We start from the raw sequence: 23,433 nt of genomic DNA on the forward strand, positions 1-23,433 counted from the left end.
CAACAAATGATATTAGGACTCCACAGCAGTTATTCCAACGTGGCACACAAATTAGCAATTGTTTAAACAATATATGCACAAATTCATACAGTGAATAAAGCAATAGTTTTATTTTATAGCTTCAGGGCTGTAAAATTTAATGATCATTAAACTTTTCAGCAACTCTTAAATATTTCAATAAAAGATGAAAAAAAATTTCTGTAAGGAGTTTGAACAATAGACTCTTTCCAAATTGAGTTAAAATTTTTTTCTTGCATGGTGTGTTCAAAATTCCATAGGTTTTTGCACAACTCAGAAAATTGTAGAAATGTAAATTATTCAATAAAGTAAAATTTCCCCATAAAGTTTATGGCCATGACTCATTAAATTAAGACAGCATTTAGATCCTGGAGCCAAAGACAATTCAACCTTGTATCCTTAATAGTCATTGGGTGTCTTAATACACTAAAGGCACTGAACAAAAGCTTGTTATATTGGAAGTAATTAAAAACAAATTATTTGCTTATAAATGTATAAATATGATCTATATCTCAACTGCTCTTCCTTCTAAGTGGAGAACTTGAAAAACTAAAGGATAGCTCATCTCCAAATTTATGAAGAATTAGAAGTAGTAGAATGGAAAATTAAGCCTCTAAGGGTTGGCTTTAATTGTTTCATGTTGATTGGCTTAAGAAACCCAGAAAAGATTAGTATACATCTAAAACTGTCTAAGTGGATCAGAAAGGCATGAATTTAAATACTATTCATGGTCCCTAGCCTCATCTTCCTCAGCACTGTTCTACAGCTCTGCTTCACTGCATCATGACCTAAGTATCTTTGTTCTGCCAAGCCCTCCTATGATGATTCTTCCTTGGGGTCAGCCAACCATGGATGAAATCATCCGACACCATGAATCAAATCAAACCTTTGTTCCTTTAAGCTGGGGATGTTGGGTACTGTTTCTAGCAACAAAATAATACACAACTCATTATTGACCTATTTTGAAAAACCTTCCAATTTATTCCTCAAATTTTCTTAATACATAGTAATATATGAAGTATCATGGGTGGTAAGAAAAAGTGATAATTAATATTCTATGTTTCCTGAGTTTGCTATTTTTTTAAATAGATGAGTACTTAAAGAATGAAGTAAGCAATATATTTTACAAATACTGTATATGCTTGACCAATAAAGGAACATTTTCTCAAACTCCTACCTACTTACATTTAGGGAATATTCCCCCTATTATCAAAAAAAGATCCTTAAATTTATAACTAAACAAAACTCAATGGGTCTCTGAATAAATAAATATTTTCTAGCAAAAAGCTCTATAATGCCAATTGCATGAATGGAAATCTTATCCTTTTGATTCTTATGTAATTAAAACCTGCAGGCTACTCTTCAGAACTGTAGTAACTAGGGAATGGGGAACAGATTACATACAATCATTACGTCTTTAGCCTCTTTAGCAATAAAAAAACAGATGCAGGTCTACAGGAAAAAACTAAACATATTTGCATATTTGTTTTTAATGCCATGTTTGCCAAAGTTGCCAGGTGATGCTGGTCAGTGATTATCTAGAGAATGAAGAGCCCATCATTTCTATAAATGGATAGATTGTATGGTTGTTTTCTTGGCTTAATTTAAAGAATATAAGAAAGCATTATTGAGTAAATATATTATTATCACTTTTTTCACCTAACTTCAAATCCCTCCAATTGACTTAACTTTCAGTTGGAATAATGAAAAACTGGATTATTGTTTTTGGAAGATCTCTGTTGAATCCTTAGCATATTTTCTGGACATAGCTGTGGAAACTTTAATTTAACTAGACTGAAAGTAAAATAATGGTGACAATTTTTTTTTTAGTATAATTACATTAGTCAGTGGTCCCCAGCCTTTTTTGGCACCAGGGACCAGTGTTGTGGAAGACAAATCTTCCATGGATCAGTATTTGGAAGGATTTTGTTTTGTTAGTTTTTTTTTGGATAGTATATGTTTGTGATATACAATAATTACAACACCTCAGCTCCACCTGGAGTAATCAGGAATTCAATACTCATAAGGAATACATGACCAGATCCTTCACATATGCAGTTCACAGTAGGGTTCTAGCTCCTGTGAGACTCTAATGCAGGGGCTGATCTGACAGAGGCAGCGCTCAGGCAATAGGAGTGATGCAGAGTGGCTACAAGCACAGATGAAGCTTTCCTCACTTGCTGCCACTCACCTCCTGCTGTGTGGTTCCTAAAGCACCATAAACCAGTACTGGTCTGTGGCCTAAGGGATGGGAACTCCTCTCATAAGAGACATTTTAAGTTATTTTTCTATTCTGTGATGTAACATTTATATACCAGCATAAAAGATCAGTATACAGAAATCATCTTGTAAAATCGGTACACAAAAATCAATTTTATATTTTTGTACTACCAAAACTTTGGTAAGTAACTACCAAAATTTCAATTTAAATAATAATTGCAAAATCACATACTACTTAAAAATAAATGTATTGAAAAGTTTAGAGTTTCGATACAGATGCAAAAAAAAGAAAAAGGAAAAAATAAATGTACATTTACAGAATGGAACACATGGAAAAATAAACTATAAATATCAATTTGTTCGTGTTGTTTAGGTTATCTTCTTGCCAAATAAGAAGGTTAAGTTATCTTGTTTCTTAGTATTCTGTTATAAGAAATTTTTTGGAATGTCTTTGGTTGCATACTTTGATTATTTTCATGCTCCAATCTCTTATTAACTTCTTCTTGAACTGCTCCCTTTTCTTCAAGAATTATTTCTTGATGCAGATGTTCCTTGACTTATTATGTCCTGACTGACCCATTGAAAGTTGGAAATATCATAAGTAGAAAATACACTTAATATCTAATAGCTACTTATGTATTTATTAGCTTAATGAAATTATAGTTTAGCCTAATAAAACTTAAACATCTTCACAACACTTATGTTACCTGAAAGTCAGCTAAAATAATCTCTCACACAGCTTGTTTTGTAATAAATTATTTACTATCTCATGTAATTTACTGAAAACCATATCAAGTGAAAATCAGACTGGTTTATGAGTGCATTTTTTGGACCATGATAAACATGAAAATGTCTTGTGTAAACTATTGTCAGTTGAGGACTCTGCCCTTCATACAGACTGATGACTATTGTGTTAGGTAAATGTAAAATCATATAGGAGTTTTTAAAAACTAAAAAAATGAAAATATATCTTTTATTCTATCTATGTAGTTACCGTTACTGGTGACTTTGACTTCTATAGGTAGATTCAAGCGACTGTAAAATTCTTCCTTTCAAACTAGAGAAGCCCCTATAACATTACAGAGTTTGTGTGATATCAAAGAATTGTTCACATTTTCCTTTACCTGGCAATGTTTTAATTTATACTTTATCTTTGAAGAACATTTTTTCTGAATACAAAACTCTTGGTTGACAAGTTTTTTTTTTTTCATTCAGTATTTTGTGTGTGTCACCTTACGGATTTCTGACAATGGTTTCTGAGGAGAAATATCATTTAATTTATTAAGAATCATGTATATACGAGGAGTTATTTCATCTTTCTTTTCAAAAACATGATTTTATCATGGATTTCAGAAGGTTGATGACAATGTGGAGTTTATCCTGATAACCTAGCTGGCTGAGCTCTTGGCTGAACTCTTCACACAGTCTCCAGATCAGCCAGAAGTCAGGGTGCAGGGCCCTGGGGTCTTCCTTAGCTCACCCACAGCTGTGTGCATCTGCACCAGCCTGTGCACACCAAGCGTCCAGATTCTCAGGAACATAGCTCTTTTCACAACCCCCGTGAACAAACATTTCCTCAGGTTTTTATTTGAAGCCTATTGTTTGTTCTAACTCTTATAAAATATCTCAACCTACTGAAAAATTAGATACCTCTCTTGATTTGTTTTTAAAGACATCTGAAGGGAAAATGCTTTTGTCTCTCACCTCTCTTCCCAAATTATTTTTTAACAAAACTTTCCTGACTTTCCCTTATTGATCTATTCCTTTTTATGAACTTTAACTGCCAAAGAGAGCCTGGGTGAAAAGAAATCCTCTATGTGTCGGAGAAATCTTTTATGAAGTAGCAATCTAAACCTGTCTCTTTTGGTAACTTCATTCATTTCCATGTACTGAATTTATTAGCATTAGTACTAGAAATAACTTCCTGATAAGGAATATTGATTTTTTTTCCAATAGTTCCTTTTGATTTCTTGTATCCCACCCTTCTGATTTCCTGTATCTCTTATTCTGGAATTTCTTAGGACAGAGTTAAATGTTAATAAATCATTAATATTTTCATTCTCAGGATTATCCACCTCTTAAAAGATAGAGTGTGGAAGGATGTAAAATAGACCTTCAGATAAATTCAAAGAAATTTTCCACTTATTGATGCCAAAATTGATATGTATTCTCTCCCTCACTGAAAAATATTCCCTATTTGGAAGTAGTGCTCTGGATTCAGTTGTGACATCAGGCAATTGTAAGAGTAACACTTTTCTCCCTACTTTTAAACTCTAAAAATTGTATTTTTTAAAAAAATTCACATTCATCTTTCAAATAATCTCTGTAAACAAGTGAGCCTTATTAAATAACATATATAAAAAAGCAGTGTTTAATACTATTGCTATTTCTTAATCAAATATGTCTGAAGTGCCCACTAATTAGCAAACACCTAACTTGGCCCAAAAGACAGAAAAATAAAAAACAAGAGCTAAGATTGTTTTTGAGAAAGAAATTGTATGGTTTGAATTTTAAATTTTGGATTTAGACTTGTGAAATGGAGAAATCAAGAAGTAAAACACTAGGCAAACAATATGAGTGAATGAGTGTAGAAAATAAGCTGGGTTTGATCAAAGAATGAGTGGGATTTAAGAAAACCAGTGGATTTTAGCAGCACAGTCATGCCCTAGAGTCAGATCATGAAGTCAGTCAAGTAAATCCCCAGCCATCAAACCTGACAAACCTAATGTTTCTTTCTAGAGTAAATGTTGAGAATGTGTAACTTCTGCTTCAGGCTGGCTGTAAGGCTGTGTGGACTGATATTCTATTATCCTTCTAAAAAGGATGGGAAGCTACCCACATATAAATGTCTTTTCTTGATCAAAAATAAAAAGAAATCCTTTCTCTTGTCTCAGATGTATTCTGTTTTCCACAACTTGCTGCCTAAGCTGTTCCAGTTTTTCTTAATAAATACTTATTACGTTTCAGCTACTTCCCTAAGTAGTACCAAAATATATCATTAATTAGTGATCGCTGAAAAAAATTGCTACAAGTAAAAAATATTTCTTAAAAAAGGAAAATCAGTGACCTTTAGCCAACACAAAATCTTGTTCATTTTAAAGAGAATTCTGACTCTTACTTTTATTGGGCGGTTTGAGGATGATGAAACACAAGTATGACCTTCTAATATTTCCTCCTGTCCTCTTCCATGCCACTTTACCTAAAATATTCATTCAGGGCAAAGAAAATTGTGTAAAAGCATAAAGCTATTGAGTTACATAGAACTAGCTGCTGATTACTGGAAAGGCTCTATGATTAGACATTGTTCATTTCTCTTTGAGAATTTCTGGATAAGAGAATGACCCTTTTCAGTAGACATGTGACTAAAAAGTTTTAGTGCTAAATCTTTACATGATAGAGGAGGATGAGACAGCATCCACTGGAGTTATTTATGCTATCATGCTATAATTAGAATTTCAGAGCAAATGAAGATTTTTTATACAAATTATGAACAACAATTGATTATAATAGATACTGACAGAATTTTTTGTTACATAAGGCATATTATTAAAGTAAGTAAAAGTCCATTTCTTTATGGTTAGTGACTTTCATAGTATTCTAATCATGAATCTAAGGAATACTTGTCTTTGATTACTAAAATATTTGAAATTATGGGTTATCAATGTAAAAGGTATATCAAAAAAAGATGTATAAATTTCTGAACGTTTTGATAGCTTGAAGAATAATATTAATAGTAAAAAATTAATACAAAGTTTTTCAGTAAATTTATAACAATATGACTTCTTCAAGTGTGACATTTTTCCAATTGATATTGGCATGAAGAGATTACAAAGAAATTTCACTGCATTTAGCATTGTTTCATGAGTATAATAAATCTGCAAACAACAAAAGCAGTACATTTTTGTTCAGGTTAAATTTACAAAAGATTTCAAATATTAAATTTTCACTTTGCATAAATATAATAACTTTGGTTTTTGTCAAACAATTGCTTGATTTCTATAATGATCAAATAACTTTTCTTCTTGCTCCTTCATACCATCTCTCATGTGCTTAATTTGTTTTGCTTTGCATGCTACTCAATTCCTCTTCTTTTATCTTTTCCTCCTCCTACCATAAGTTTCCCATTCCTAAATATTTTAATGATTTAATGTTATATCCAAATTAATTTTTAGAGTACATTTCAAATTATCCCCTGAAATGCAGCCAAATGTTTACACAAAAATGTTTCTAGCTTTTGTTGTGAGAGTATTCTAAAAGGCCTATCTTCCATCAGGAATTTGTTGTTCCTGTTGCTTGTTTATGGAAATAGAGTTTTATTGGAACACAGCCAAACTCATTTCTGGATTTATTATGTATGCCTGTTTTGAACTATAATGGCTGAGTTGAACGCTGCTACGGATAACATATTATTCACCAAGGCAAAAATATTTACTATCTGGTCCTTTACAAACATCTTTCACTAAACCTTTGTTCTATAGCTGTATATAAAATATATGTGTTTACTCCTTTTTTTTCTGTCCTCAATGTCTTCTACCTTCTTGTTACTTTTAAGTTACTCAGTGATTCTCTGAATTCCTCACTCACCTTGGATCCTATTTCATACAAATAAATACTAAGGCCATCTTGAACCAACTTTCTTAATGTTGGCCTCCTAATGTACCTACAACATAACCTAGGTCCATATCTGTAGTCTCCTCTACATTCTTCTATTTCTCCAGCTTTTCCTGCTGTCCTAGGATAACACCAATATGCCACTTTGCCTGCAATGCTGTCCTCCGTCCTCTGAGAGGTAGAGTCAGGATCTACATTCTTATTTACCTGCATTTTCAAACTTTCCATTCTATTTGCATCTTTCTTTTAGATAGGTAATAAATTTGTACTAAAAAACTTCAAAATTCTTTTAATCAGTTTAAGAAATCCCCTAATTCTCAATATTAAGTTTACAATCTCAAGTTGTTTTCTAGAGTTTGCATTTTTTCCACACCTCATAACAAACACCTAAAAGAAAAAAAAAAAAATCAAGGATCTCACATCTTTTGTTCCTAGTCTCACATTTGTCCTTGAATATCCACTGTCTAACTCATTACATGAAATGGATAATGCTGTCCATAAACATTTAATGAAAGAGTAATTTAATTAACAATTTGCTTAGCTAATTCATCAAGTTAATAATTCTCTTAATCATATCTGTTGTACAGAGAATGAGTAACTGATTGTTTCTATACCTCACCTCTGAGTCCCTTTTAAGCTGTTCTCAAAAGAAAAATAAAAACCAAAATTACGATCTAACAAATGACGAAATTTGAAAACAATGGTATCTTCAGGCATTGCTTTATCAATCTTGAAAAAAAGACTTAATTTTTTTCAAATTGTCTCCTTGTCTCTTTGCCCCAGATAAATGTCCACAAAACTCAACACAAAGTATAAAGAGTTGGGAAATTTGTAATGGCATGATCTGAATGTCTATCAGGTTTCCACCTGACCTGCTGAACATAATGCTTAAAACTCCAATTGTTTAACATTTCACATCTTGTTTTCTTGTTCTCTGGCCTTGTTCATAATTTCTCTCTCTTTATCTATTTCTCATTTTTCCCTACAAAGCAAAATTTTAGACCTTAACAATAAGAGGGAAAACTACACTACTATCCTCACTTTCTACTTTTACTATTCACTATTAAGAATTGTAGAGCATCCACTAACACTCCCCTATAAGACAGTCTCTAGAATTAATCTTCATATTTAAGGAGGAAAGAAGCAAGCAAGATGAATAAATATCTGTCATTGATCTCTTGTCTTCCTATGCGCTTTTAAAACAAGGAATTAGTTGTCTTTTTGCCCAAATTATGTTTTCAATGAAATGTGCATAACAAACAGACTTGGTAGACCAAGAAATAATTTTCTCCAAAACAACAGGAAGACATGTGTGCTATTCAAAGATCTGAGTATGCATAACACTACTAAATTCTGTTGAAATACAAAGAGAGATAACCTCAGTGACTTGAAAAACATATAGTATTGTGTTAATGATTTGGAAGATGGAATATGATAAAGCTGTAACTTAAAGACGTAAATAAATTTTGCAATAATTCTGTAGATAGATTTGAGATAGATTTGTATAAAAAAGAAAAATAGGAAGAATTAGCTTGAAAAAGAAAATCGTATTTGTAGTAAATATGATACACCTGTTTAAAATTACATTAACACTACAATAATAATGATGTTATTGGTGAAAAGGTAGCCAATTCAATCAATAGAACAGAAGAAAGAGTCAGGAGATTGACCACAGAAATGTACAACTAACTTTTAGAAAAAGTAGAAAAACAAAAAGGAATGATAGCATTTTTTAACAACTTGGACTAACTTAGATATTCTGATGATAAACATGAAAAACAACTTAAACTTAACTACAAAATTAGTTATCTACAAAATATTTAAAACATATTACAAGCAAATTATGAAAAGTAGAAGTATAAATTGTAACTATAGCAAAATGTAGTCATAAGGAAGAATGAAAACATAGAAAGCATTGACAAAATAGTTACTATGTAGCAGTATATCCTCATAAATACTGCTTTTTGTAGAAACATGAAAGTTTTTGTTCTAGTCTTTTTCTGTGCTCCTATAATGAATCTCAGATACTGGGTACTTTATAAGGGACAGAAACTTATTTGGCAGTTCTGGATCCTAGGAGTCCTATGCTCAAGATCCGATTTCTGATGAGGGACACTTGCTATGTGGTCCTGGGCAGAATGTAAAAAGGCAAGAGCAGACAGGTGCTGTGTTCTCACATGGCAGGAGAACAGAAGGGGGGGAACTCACTCACATTCCCCCTTTTTATAGCTGCATTGTTTATTTATGAAGACTCTACCCTCATGACCAACACCTTTCCCACTAGACCCTTCCCATTAGGGACTAAGCTTCCAGCGCATGAACTTGAGTGGACATATCCATACCACAGTAGTGTGTATCTAAGGCTAATGAAGACCTACTATTGCATAGGCAAATGTTTTCAGGATGTTCATTGTAAACTTATTATGGTTCACATGTACATTCAACGATTTAGGTTCAGAAAATCATTGTTCAAAATAATATAACACTTGTTATTCTCTCATTTGATAACAGGGCACACACGATGTATGCTTGTTGAGTCAGAAAATAAACATTAATAGATCAGATATTAAGAAGTGGTTGACTATTGTACTCTTTCTAAAAGTAAGATTCATGGAAATTCACATTCTCAAAAGAATAGCTTAAAGATAGTATTAGAAAGATAATTATAGAATAATCTTTTCTGAGCCAAGGTTTGGTAGAGTTAATTTACATTTAAATAAAAATTATTTTAATCATTATACTACTTGGTAAGTTTTAAAAAGCTGGAAAGTTGAAATATATTACAAACTGTAGTGTGTACAATAGATGAAAATGGCTTGAATTTTGGATTTAAACAAATGGAATTTAGAATTAGTCAGAATATGCCTTAATACTTTTCTACTTTAGAAAGAAAACATTGTTCTGATAGTTCATCTCTCAGTAGATCCGCATTGTTATGATGCAGTGTTTGTTTTGTTGTGTTTGGTGTTCGAAATTCAGACTTCACCACTTTCAAGGTGTCATCTCAATACTGGTCACTTTCCTTTCTAGATTTCACAACTGGGGCCAATAAGTACCAGCCCTAACCATTTTAGGGACAGACAGGCATCACCAACTCCAGGCAGCTCTGGTACCCTGAGGGCAAGGAAACCACTGGTAGCCCATGAAAGGTAACTAATCTACCCAATATACTTGCTGTACAGGAATAGGCACCCCATAGGTACTGTTCATTGTTACCCTGACCTGAGTGTAATCCATGTTATGAACCTGTAGCAGCCTTCTCTCATTTAGAGCTCTCCATAACAAAAGTTCTACCTTTCCTAATCCAAGGTTCATTGTATTGTTCTTTCAAGGAAAGGCTCTTAAAATCTTTAAAAATGCATGTTTGTTGCCATCTAAATGCTTGGTGTCTTCCTCATCTGTGTTCAGATATGTGGCTTTTTTTGGCTCAAGCAATGTTAATACATGTACCACAAGGAAAAACATTATAACTACTTGCACCAAAAGACTCTTAGACTTGTTCTTCCCTTTAAAATAATTCATCCATTGTAATCTAATGGAAGTTAAGAGAGCTGAGATCATTTTAAGTGAGCCAACGTACCACCAAACCCGAGTATGTGAGTCTTGTCAAAAGTACCATAACCAGTTTTCAGTCACTTCAAAGTTCAATCTACCACAAGAAGGCATAAGTAATAACAGCCAAGCTGTGTCTAGAGCAGTAAAAATAATCGGACAGTCCAGACATAAAAGTGTCTAGAGATGTATGCTTCGAAGTTGTGAGTGGCCTGTCAGGCAATGCTACTGTAGCAATAGATAACTAGTAATCACAGCTTGTGGCCAATAAAAGGAAATGGCCTTTAGTTTCTTTCTCAAGGTAAACCAAGTTACCAGAAACTAGATCTTTCTGACCACTGAGAGCTCTGCCAGGCTTGTTACTTGCTAACAGGAAGATTTCTCTCACATGCCCAAGGAAAAATGACTCATTGCTCTCAGGAAGAGGCAGAAATCCAAAGCATATTACAAGTTTCCTTGAGTATAAAGTGATTTCTACTGGATCACAAAAGCTTAGTTTTCATTTATTACTGTGTTCATTTTCTTCTTTTCAAATACAAATAAAAGGAAGAAATAAAATATAGCCATACCCCGGTTAAATTTGAGAAAATGACAGAGAAATATAGCTCACAATTTAAAGTATTAGTCTAAAATATATGTTTTCTTAAATCCAATATAAATCACTAATCTATGTTATTTACTTATTTCTTAAATGCATCTTGAGTTTTTACTATATCTTAGGAGTTCTAATGGCCTGCCCACCATGCACAGTGTCGCACAGCACTTTTATTTGCATGATAGTTGAAGTAGAGGCTAATCACCTAGATTTTTTCTTCTTGGGATCAGATGATAGTATATGTGCAAATAGATAAAGTAAACTTATTTGGATATGTTAGCATGAACTAAGCCTCCACCAAAAGAAAGGCCATAGAGAAGGGACAAAATTTTCTACTATTAGATAGAAATATTCTAAGTGGTCTATTCATCCTAATGAAACTCTGTTAAGAAACCTTTCCTGTTACTCTTTTCAGTCTTCCAAATCTATCCTTTTTCCATCTTTCTCCCACTGGTCAAAAGACATCCTCTACTGAACACAGTAATTTATCCAATGTTTCAGATGTTCAATCATCAGGACAGCCTTTTGGCAGATTATGCGCAGTATAGTGAGGCCGGGATATTCACCCCCAAACACTTCCTGAAAGGCTTCCTTGGGTTGCCTAACATCACTGTGTCTCACAGTGCAGAAGACACTGCAGTACTTTTCTGATTCCAGGTCTTAATATCCATTCACAGAGTATAGGGTAGTGACTACATCATCCCACATTTCTCCTTACCTTATAACTTTGTGAATTTTTGTAAAGACAGGTGTCTTGGAATTATAATTATCTTGTGTTGTTTTTGCCTTCTGTGTCTTCTGAGATGACTTACTGGTGCATTCTTTACTCACAGTCCTCAAAATTTTCCTGAAAATTTTTTTTAGAAAAACAATTCACTGTTCGCAAGAGATATGAAAATGAGTCTAAACTCTTGGGCAGGTTTTATTTTGTTTGACTATTGGAAAGAGAGTACCAAAAGAATACAGGGGAAAAAAAAGACTGAAATCACCATCCTCTTAAGATTCAGTGGTGAAAACAAACTTTATGGCACAATATACCACTTTATTAAAGGTGGACTGGATAACACGCAGCAATGAACTGTGTTCTGAGGAATATAATCTTGGCAACTTAAACCTCAATTCATCCATTGACCAAATAAACCCTTGAATATCAATTGTATTTATCTTCAGCAGGATTCTTGAGAAAATCAAGTAAGGTAGCAAGATGTCCAGACCAAAATTTCAAAGACCAGTTTTTAAAACAGTATTTTGGAATACCTTATTTTATTTTGTTTCAGGATTAAACCAAAAGGCTTAAAAGTTACAAGATCATAATTGTTGAACTCGCTTTTATCTATATAGTTTTTTTCCATATTAAAAATAAAATGGTGATCCATCCAGTTGTCTTAGTGTATCTCAGCTAGAAGTAAAAAGCTGCAAGATTTTCTAAAATTAATTTCACATATCTAATTTCTGCAGCATGGTTGTTTGGCAAATTCAAGTAATTCATATGAGCATGCAAAGGACTCACTTAGATAATATTTAGGGAGGCTCACTGAATATTTCATTGTATTTGCTATCTATAGGACAATTTTACAATCTATCCTCAGTTTGCCTATCTATCATCTTGTCTGCCCAGCTATCTGTTTATCTATCTATCTATCTACCTATCTAACATCTATCTGCTTACCAACACACCTACCTACCTTTCTGGGTTGTTCAAGTAAACATAGCATGTATCACAGAGCATTGTTCATGGTCTATTTTTCCTTAGCCTTTAGCAGTGAAAGGTAATAAGCAAGCCTTCTTCTCTTCTCCTTGCTTGATGGAATGGCTGAGGCAGTGATTCTTATCTTGTCTGAAGAAACACCACCCATCAGGGGTCACATTTACATGCTCTATTGAAAAAGAATTGTAGCTGAAAGTGTTTTAATGTTTCTGATCCTGCTGTGAAACATATGTGGAGCAATATTAACCACCTACATGTGTTAGGAATGTAAGAAACACGGTAAAGCTGTGCCGTTTTATAAACTGGCAAAATAATTGAAATCTCATGAGGAGGTTCTCTGGGCGGAAAGTGACCTCTCATTGCAGTGTCACTGCATTCCCACTTTCTATCTGGTAGCTGGAAAAAAAAAATGATATGAATAAGCGTATAAAGAGCATTTGAAATCCCACTGAGCTCATTTTTGCTCAGCATTGATTACCTTCTAGATGTTCTTCTGCTACTTAGCCATTCAAAACAGTTTTTTTGGTTGGCTGATTTGGATGCTTTAAGTTTATAAAAACCAGTGAGAGAGAAACTTTCTTTTAGTGTTGCCATTCAGTATTCTGAATGTAGAATTAATTAACTTCCATCTAATGCTGACGCCATCTTAGTAACACAGTTGGAAGTGCCAAAGTTAAACAGAAATACAGGGAAGAGACTTTAATGTAAAAATTTTTATTGGGGAATAATCAAAAGATTTTTAAAGTTATCCAGGGCACACAGCGCAAGTAAGGATAGACTCTGATGTTGTCTCTAGAGAACAAAAATGAAGTTATGGGTTTCTCTGGGACAGAGAAATCTGTGGAATTTATTTCTCAAGAAAGTTCATTGGCACCTGTATATGGTTGCAAGAGTTGGCAAACTGATTGGCAAGCAATTGCATTGCTATTTGAGACTTGTCTTAAAGTCATATTTGGCAGTTCCATCAGCAGTTGTTAAGCAAAAGTAGTCCTCAAGTTGTGGCAGGATATTTTGTTGGATCTGCTCTTGTCTTGGTTACTTTCTTTTTGCTCAGACACAATGCCCAATGCCCACAACTCAAAGGAAGAAAGGTTTATTTTGGCTCACAGTTTGTAGAGGTTTCAGTCCATAGTCAACAGGCTCCAAGGCAGGGCAGCATGGGAGAGGAGAAATAGTTCATGGCATGGAAGGTAAGAAGCAGAGAGGGATTAAGGGAGAGAAACTGTACAGCCTTCCATGACACACTCCCAGTGCCTTTCTTCTCTAGCCAGAGTTCACCTTCTAAATCACATTTAGCTATGAACTCAGAAGAAGAATCACAGCTCCATGAACCAATCACTTCCCAGAAGGCCCTCTGAGAGGATATCTAGACCTAAAATCCATAACAGCTCTGTGAGATATTTCTGCAGCATATATCCATGGCCAGAATTTCCATGGCTCCTCAAATTCATTTTAGTGAAATGTGCCAGGCATGCCTTCATTTTTCATAATGAATTTTCACACAGAATTCTTTGTTTCTTCTGCTAAGAAAAGAAAGAATTTCAGCTTTTTATTTTGAGAGAAAATTCTTGTTCTGTTTCTTTCTACTGATGTTGCCCATGCATCCAGTGTTCCTAGACAGCTTTGTGGCTGGCCAGGGCTCACAATTCCTCACAGTATGTCTAGGAATTAGTCTTGTCTCCACCATAGAACAGTTTTTGAGTTATTTTTTGCCAACATATTTTTCCATTTCTCACTTGAATGAAATTGCTCACTCCAGTTAAATTCATCTTATTTACCACAGTAATGTAATTGTTAATGTAAGAATTTCAAGTTTATGTGTATTCCACTAGTTTGCTTCTTTTGAAAAATTTCCAATTTTTTGATATTATCTTTCAATTCCCTTTGAAAGTAGCATAGTTTGTGACCAGTGAAGTTGAAGAGGTTACTTCTGTTTTTAATGGGCTAACATGCTGCCTCTTGGCCTATTTTAGAGAATTAGTAAATTATAATTGTTAGAGGAAGGGATGAAACTCATACATCATTTTCATTTAGCTAAAATGGAACAAAGAAACACTTTAGGGATACAAAATTGGGTAAACATTTAAAAATTATTTTGGATGTCTTCTATAACGTGTTATATATTCATATATAATGGCTTATATCTAAATGTATGCTATATATCTCATCCTTTTGATTCTTTGGTACTTAACAATGTGAAAGGAAAGTATATGTTAATACATAACTATGTATAGTATATTTATACTATTTCTGCTTAAAATAAACAAAACCTAGAAATATTCAGCTATTTAGAAATGAATGAATGGATATGTAAATTGTATTATAACAATTATAAACTAAAACTTAACAATAGAAATAATAAATAATTTATATATAAAGCAACATTAAGCTCCAAATATTGATTCTGAATGAAATAAATTAGCAAATGGTATATCTAATATATCACATATCTATATATCTAGAAATGAATATTAATATAACATGGCAGGAAAATAAAATGTTTGCCTGGAGGTGAGGTTGGATGAACAGGAGTTGAAGGAACTCGTTATAAAAGGGTTCAAAAAAAATTTTTGGAGGATGTTTATGCATATTATATTCACAGTAGTGATGAGTTCACAATTACATATATAGTCAAAATAGAACATTTATATGCTTATTTAACTATGTGGTTTATAAGTAACCTTTGTGTTTAATAAATCTTTTATAAAACATAGTATAAGAAAAATAGACTAGAGAAGGTTTTTATACTTGGAAATATCAGGTTGTTGAATGTGTTTAATTCTAAAGAGTGTGATGGGTATTTTTAGGGGGTAAAAATAAAGGAAGTAAAATATTTCCACCTAGAACATAACAAGTTAGTAGTTATAAAGCATGTAAATGTCATATATATTTATCCTTGGTATTATTTTATTGAAATATAAAACCCAATATTAAAATGATGAGTTAATGAAATGTAAAAATTGGACATCCAATTCTAGGTAATTTTTAACTGTTTTCTAAAAAATAAGTCTGAAATCCTTTGAAGAAATATGTGTAGCTATAGATAAACTAAAATATTGAATTGAGTATAAGATTTTCATAACGTAGAGCTTATAGAGGATACATTGCAAGATTCACTATACCTTGCCAAGTAAGTCTTTGAGTTCAAATTTTGCTATGAATTAGAAGTGCCTAATTTTGAATACATGCCAAAGTTACTCTCTACATATAACATTATTTATGTTTGTTAAAATGACAACTTTTCAAAAAATTTCTAAGTATGACTAAAGCTAGAATATGCAGAAATCTATACATTTCATCAAAAGTGCATAAAACTGTATATCAGGATCAATTATGAGCTTTCATTAAGGTAATTCCCCTACATATGGAATCTTTTGAAACTTCTGATGCAGAAAGAGATTTTTCAGAAAATTTACTCAGATCTTCAGTTATTTTCATTTCTAAAAGTTTGTATGCAGGGAGTACTTTTAAAATTTAATGTGGCTAATAGGAAAGGCAACATTCTGTTTTTAACTTTTTAATAAAGGTCTACCTGATTATTATTTCAGCTAAATAATCAATATGTAAACATTTCTTGTAATAGTAAGCATATATTAAGAATCTTATTGCATTCAAAGTTTAAAAGTAGTCTCCTCAAAGACACGTGAATCAATTTTTGTCTTTCCCTCTGTGCCCCACCCACAGGCACATCTATACACATATAAATACCTTAAAACTAGCTGTTGCTAGAATGACAGTTGGATGTGAATTTTGGCAATGTTATATTATGTAATATGTTATAATATCAAATAAAAAAGGTAAGAATGAGTCATTACTTTCCAAAGTTTGTTTTCATAAAAGTCATGTTCACATACAAATAGTCCCTTTGTAGTTTAGCTTAAATAATTCATCATGTCTTCAATCACTTATTTGAGGATATGTGAACTTTAATGAACATGTTATACATATAGTTTACTAGTGCATCCATAAAAAAATACCACAGAATGTGTGGGTTAAAAAACAGAAATTTGTTTTCTTGCAGTTCTGGAGGCTAAAACTTAAAGTTTAAAATACTCCCAGTTTTCATTTCTTCTCAGACCTCTCAAAGAGCCTTCTCGCTGTTTTAAAAAGGATTTTTCTCAGTTTGCATAAAATCGTTATTTGTCCCATTCTTTTATAAGGTCAATTATCTAATTGGACTAGGACCAGCCCCCTGTAGCTTCAGTTAATCTCAATCCCTTTCAAAAGGCTTCATCTACAAATACAGTTATGTTGAAGGTTAGGGATTCAATTTATGAATTTGTGGAATGCACAGTTAAACAGTAACAATTGCTGAAAATCAGAACACTAATACTATCTGAGACATTTATGTTCCTTTATCTGTGGCCACTGATTCTCCAAACCTGTACCATGCACTGATTTGTTCCTGCATTTAAGGAAGCTAGTAAAATTATACAAACTTCCCATGATGTATGTGATCAATATATATATATATACCTAAAATGTATCAATAAAGCTTTTGCATAAAAAATAAAATTAGAATTATTCTGTTAAGGGCTAAGGATATATCTCAGAGTTAGAGCACATGACTAGCATGTCCAAAGCCCTAGGTTTGATCCCCAATGTAAAAAAATAAAATAAAATGTGCCTTAGGATGCAGTAACTTTTTAAAAAATTACATGTGCATTTGCACATTGAAGGAAAGTATACTGTATGCCAACTCCATTCAGCTATTTCACAACAAATGGCCACCACCTTAATATCCTTAGGAATAGACTGTCCATTTGTAAGAACTAAAAAGGCTGCCCAATTTAGACTTGGCTTAAGAAAGCTTAGCGGGATTGAGGTAAAGTAGTTGATGGAATTGTGATCAAATTTTCTCTTCATGTCAAAACCTTGCTTTCTCAGATCCCAGAAATGTTACTCATCAGACTAAGGAAATTTCATCCTACTGGAAAAGATGGACATTTAATGAAAAATTACCAGACATTCATTCATCTTTTCTTTCACCACATACACAGAAGTAATTCTAGCTGGATACTTGATTTCCAACTTTTTGACAAACACAGGAGTGAAGATGATGAGAGCATTTTTCTGAATAAAAATTGAAAATGAATGCAGACACTGTTTTAGACTTGCCTTTCTTTTTATCTTAAGATTTCCTTTTAATTATAATTAAAATAATACTTTAACTTAAAGTAAAACAACATCCCTAATTTAGGCCTGTTGCGGAAACAACCAGATTATGATGTCTTTTGCTATCAAAAACTCCTCAGAGGAAATTAGGGATAAAATGGAATTTTCTCTGGTCATTTCTTGAATGGCAGTTTGAAGAGCACTATTTACTCTGTAGACACAGTGATAGCCAAAAATAAAAAAAATTCCCAAATGAGCTGTCAGAAACCCAGGCTATCACATATCTTTTTCTGTATCTACTCAGGACTGTTTTCTGCTTTCACTTATATTGTTGATTTGGACTCTGCATTAACAGCTCAGATGAAACTTCTGAAGGTTATTGGCTGAAATTAGTTACCACAATTTAATAACACTATCACATGTACTTAGAAAATTCAGAGCACCAATTTGATCATCTGCAAAAAGAAATGAGAGAAAGCTCAAAAATTAAAACACATAAATGAATAAATATAATCATTATTTGTACATATATAATTATATAGAAGATCTTCAAAGCTGTAAAATATATGTATATATTTTATATGCTTACATATGTTGAGAAAGAGAAATTAAGTTTATAAAAGACTAATTGCTCTTATGGCTTTACAATTATTAATATTAATACTGTAATGGATGTTTAATATCCTTTAACTTCAGAGTTCTTTTTTTTTTCTGAGAAATTATGTGAAGACTACCAAACCAATCGCAACCTCTGATTTTAAAGGTAAAGAAAAACACCCTGCAAGTTGGCTTGACCACTGTTCTAGATCTACTGGGAGTTACATTTGACTTTTACTTCCTAAATCATAGCTCTTTGAAACAATGCAATACTGCAAGTATTTTTCTCTTAATGCCAAGCATATATGATCAATTGGTAGTTTTTGTTCCAATTAAAATTTAATATGAAGCTTGTTCTATTAATTTTAGGGTGCTATTCAGTAATGCCTTGGCCTCTTATGCACTGTTGCTCAAAAAATAGTTTTTGGTATTTGCATAACCCAATTTACAGTATCATAGGTGTTCCAAATGATTCTCATACATTGTCCTACATTCTCTTTTTCTCAACCTCACCTTACTGATCCTAATTCTCAGTTGATGACCTTGGTTTGCACTTTACTGAGAAATCTAAAGCAATAGAGGAGAACAACAGATAGCCTACCACATCTGCCCACTCTAGGTATCTACAACCACATGTTTGTGCCCACAATCTTGCCCAAAGAACATTCTCAGTTCTGCATGGTCCTCATCACTTCTGAGAACTCAAATCCATCTCTATATAGTTCTGTCTGTCTCAGCAGTAGTACTTTTCACTCTGCAGAATCATTATCATCTACTACATTCTGATATTTTTTCTATCTAAATCCATGTCCTTACTTGAAATCACTTCCCCTGACAGTTACTGCCTTATTTCTTTGCAAATCTTTGCAACATATTTCCACAGAAGACTTCTTCATGTCAGTGTTTTCAACTTATTTCTTCTCATTTTCTCTTAACAAGATACATCCACTATGACAAATATTTTATCCAGATTCATCATTCTTGCCCATATCACCAACGACCTCCACATTGCTAAATCTTTTGTACATTATATGGTTTTATTCCTCCTGAAAATATCGTCCATTTTTATACAGTTGATTAATTCTTTCTCTATAACATGAAGTTTTTCCTCAGTCAGTACCCATAGTTTCCATAATTCTAAGATTTAACCAATTGTGAATAGAGAATACTTGAAAAAAATGCTGCATCGGTAATGATAATGTATAGACTTATTCTTCTGATCATTATTCCCTATTCATATAGTATTTAAATTGTATTAGGTATTACAAGTAATTTAGAGATATTGTAAAGTATGTTGGTTGGAGTTCAGGTTTAAATGCAAATACTATTCCATTTTGTATAAGGGACTTCAGCATTCTTAGATTTTGGTGTCTGTAGGGATTCTTTGGGTTGTGCAATTAATGTCAGGGGCTCAGATTTGCAATATATATAATATATGTAATAATGTTATATATAATAATATATAATAAATCTAATATATTATATATTTCATGAAAAGTTAGAAAAAGTTTATGTAGCCTTCATTGTCTCATCTACTCTTTTTCCCTCACTCACTTTGTCTCAGCCATACCAGCCTCTTTGTAACATTTTTCCCTTAGACTCTTTGCTCTCTTCACAGCTAATCATTTCTCTACCTTTATTCTATAATTAAATCTCATCTTACTAAATGAGGTACCTTGCTGATCATATGGAAAAATGTAATGCAACATATACTCATTATTAACTTACCAGACGTTTTACACTCTACCTAAACTCTTGTAAAATATTGTGCTATTTGTTCAATGGTTATGTTGGTTTGGTCCTTTAGTACTCCCTTCTGCCTCCTCTTTTTCCATGTGATAGAAAACATTGCTGTTCAGTTTGTTGATGTGGAGAAGTGTCAAGGTCCTTAAAATTATTTGCAGAAATCTTAATGAATAACTCCTATTCTACTACCCCTACCTATGGCATATGTGTGATGAGGCCTATATGGCATATCAAACTTTCCAATCTTCATAACCATTAGGAACATATGTGGTGTCATTTTCTAAGAAAATTTCATAGACCAGAATTGTTCTCATTTCCTTCTGACCTTCACATTGTAACAGGAATGAGGGAGACACATATGTAAGGACAGCAGCCTCCAAATGGAGTCAGGTGTGCCATATCCCTCCAGGATCTTACAAAACATCTGCCAGGTGTCCTTTGGCTTTCTGGGCCTCTGCAGAGCATGATCAAGGTGGCCATTGGCTCAAGGGGAGGAGGGCCCTGCATGAGCACTGCATGAATACTGCATAGTCCGGACCCTACAAATAGGTAGTCTCCTACAGGGTAGAGATTACATTGCTAACACAATGGCCTGAGCTCCCTTCTAAACCCTTTAAAAACTCCTAGACAAAGAGCCCTCATGGGTATCCTGTACACAGCCCCTCCAGGCTAGTGAGAGATTTACTTTCTTACCTTTATTTCATTTCCTTAAATATATCTTTTAAATAAATTTCTTTGCTCCCTGTTTCCTCTGTCCAAGGCTTCACTCTTCATCACCATGGGACATGATCCCAGCATTCCAAAAACAGTATTTTTACCAAGTAACTAAAAATTGTCTAAACTACACTTCACTTTTGCTTTTTGTCCATTCCTTTGGCTTCTTATTGTATCTGTAAGAATGAGAACAATAACAAAATATAATAAAATTTTAAAATAGTTTTTAAAAAGTTTTATCCCTTATTTTCTGGTAGTTACCAATTTTTTAATAAATACCTATCGAGTATTTATGGAGAAACTAAATCCTGAGTAAAAGTGGTAAGATTATCATCTAAAAGTTTATTCTTTTATTCATTACAATTAGTATGATTAATATTTGGTAAGACCTCTAGACACAAATATTTCCCATATGTCAACAACTTTGAATATGAATATTAGGAATATTTAAATTTAAAGCAAATAATTATAATACAAGTGGGCAAAACTGTTTTCATGTAAGAATCTCTGTTTCACAAGTGTACTATAGAGCATAAACAGTGTCTATCATATCTTGTTAAAAAATATGTTCCTCCACTAGTTAAAGTAAATGCCAAGAATATTTCTAATGACATTTTGAGGCCCATTTAAATTGTTCCAAAAAGACCAAACATCTCTTAAATTCAAAGTACTGTCTCTATACAAAATCCATGCATGAAGTATAATGCTCATTTTGTCTTATATTTTTGAATTATTTAATAAAAGCAGTTCTACAAATTCACTTGCACATCTTCTGAAATTGATATATTGACAGGCCTTTTATAAAATAAGTTCAGAGGAAATGTTGATGATTTGGTCCTGTAATTTTGTTTGCATTTTGCAAAATTGAAATTTAAAGCAGTAATTTACCCACTTCACCTCCCACTCCCAGCTCCACTCCTGGGCAAGAGTGGCCACCCCTTCATCCTGATTCAATCATTGCCTTTGAGTAAGACAGGAAGTAACTGCTCGAAACCTTTACATTTCTACCACAAAATAATTCAGACTCCACAGGATTTTTATCTGAATGACACGATTTAATGATAATTCACTTTAGTGTGAAAAATAATGTAAAAGCTGTGATTATTTTAAAATATACAAATTTATGTATGTCCAAATTCTACAAATTCCTCCATTTCTCCCCTTTCATTACAACACAGGGCCTGAAGTATGACTGAGGAAATGGTGGAGGCAATGGATTTTTCTTTGTTCTGAAGATTACAGGACAGTCTCATAGTGCTCAGTATCAAATGTAAAATGTATATATCTGGTATTATTGTTTAATCAGTGAAGCAAATATTTAATTAGGAATCTCAAAATGGATTTATATAAGTGTGTTACTAAGGTTATTGGTATTTTTACTTATAAAATGATATATATCACACAATGAAGAAATAATAAAATACAGTTGTGCCTCACTTCACAAACTTAATTCTTTCCACAATTCTGGTCACAAAATAAATTGGAGGAAAATCAAATCAAATTCAATCATTAGGTTCAATGTTGACATTATGGGGAAATAATACATATATGTATATTATTTTATATTATATAATATACATTAAGAAATTATTTATATATTGAATTTATTTATATGTAAATATATAAAATATATATTTTATATATATTTATTCAGGTGGAAAAAGCAGTGTTTTGATATAGACATACATTGTGAAATAATCACCACAATTGTGCTAATCAACTATCACTTCAAATATTTCCTTTCTTTTTTTGGTAAGTGTTCTTAAGGTATACTCTATGAACAAATTTCAAGTATGCAATATTATCGCATTATTATTATTTTTTATTCATTAAGCTTATTAGTACATTTTAGCTATACAATACAATGACATTCACCATTGGGAATTTGTACCTTTACATGATGTATCTTGGTTCTTATTTTTTCCCCAATCCCCTGCCCTCCCTTCAATCCCTCTACCTCTGCCTATTTACAAAGACTTTGTTTCCATTTTTTCCTGTTCTCATATTTTTTCCTTTCCCTTCTTTCCTTTCCCCTACCTCTCCCACTTCCCCTTCCTCTTTAGACCTTTTGCTCCTATTTCATATTATCTGTTATACATTTTGATCCTTATTTACACTGTCAGTTTCTCACACCAGAGAAACTATTTGGTACTTACACCTGTGTGCCCTATTTATTTCACTTAACAGTATGGCCTCAATGTGCAACCATTTAGCTCTAAATGTCTCTAGTTTCTCATTCTTTATGGCTGAGTAGTACTCCAACTCTAGCTACATTTCTGTATGTTAAATATCCAGAAATTAGTCATCTTAAAATTGCAAGTTTTTACCCTGTGATTAACATCTCAGTTTTTCTACCTCTGATCCAAAGCATGGCTCGGGATTTAGCTCAGTGGTTCTGCCACCTACCTTGCAAGCACAAGGTCCCAAGTTCGATCCCCATTACCAAAAAAATAAAAACCAACCAGAAGACATATTTTCAATGTATGTTTCTGTTAGAAGCCAATAATAAAATCAAATGTTGAACTCTTGCTAATCAGTAGAAAATAATGACTAGAAA

At 32.8% G+C, this 23,433-nt stretch overlaps 1 pseudogene; it reads right to left on the minus strand.

Annotated features, from left to right (window-relative positions):
• The window catches only part of LOC147826570 (coiled-coil domain-containing protein 158-like), a 95,484-nt pseudogene that overhangs the window by 67,583 nt on the left and 4,468 nt on the right, over positions 1 to 23,433 (minus strand).

This window comes from Heterocephalus glaber, unplaced genomic scaffold (assembly GCF_053883595.1).
Source record: "Heterocephalus glaber isolate CG9 unplaced genomic scaffold, H.glaber_assembly_v1.0 deba00001465, whole genome shotgun sequence".
Lineage (NCBI taxonomy): Eukaryota > Metazoa > Chordata > Mammalia > Rodentia > Bathyergidae > Heterocephalus > Heterocephalus glaber.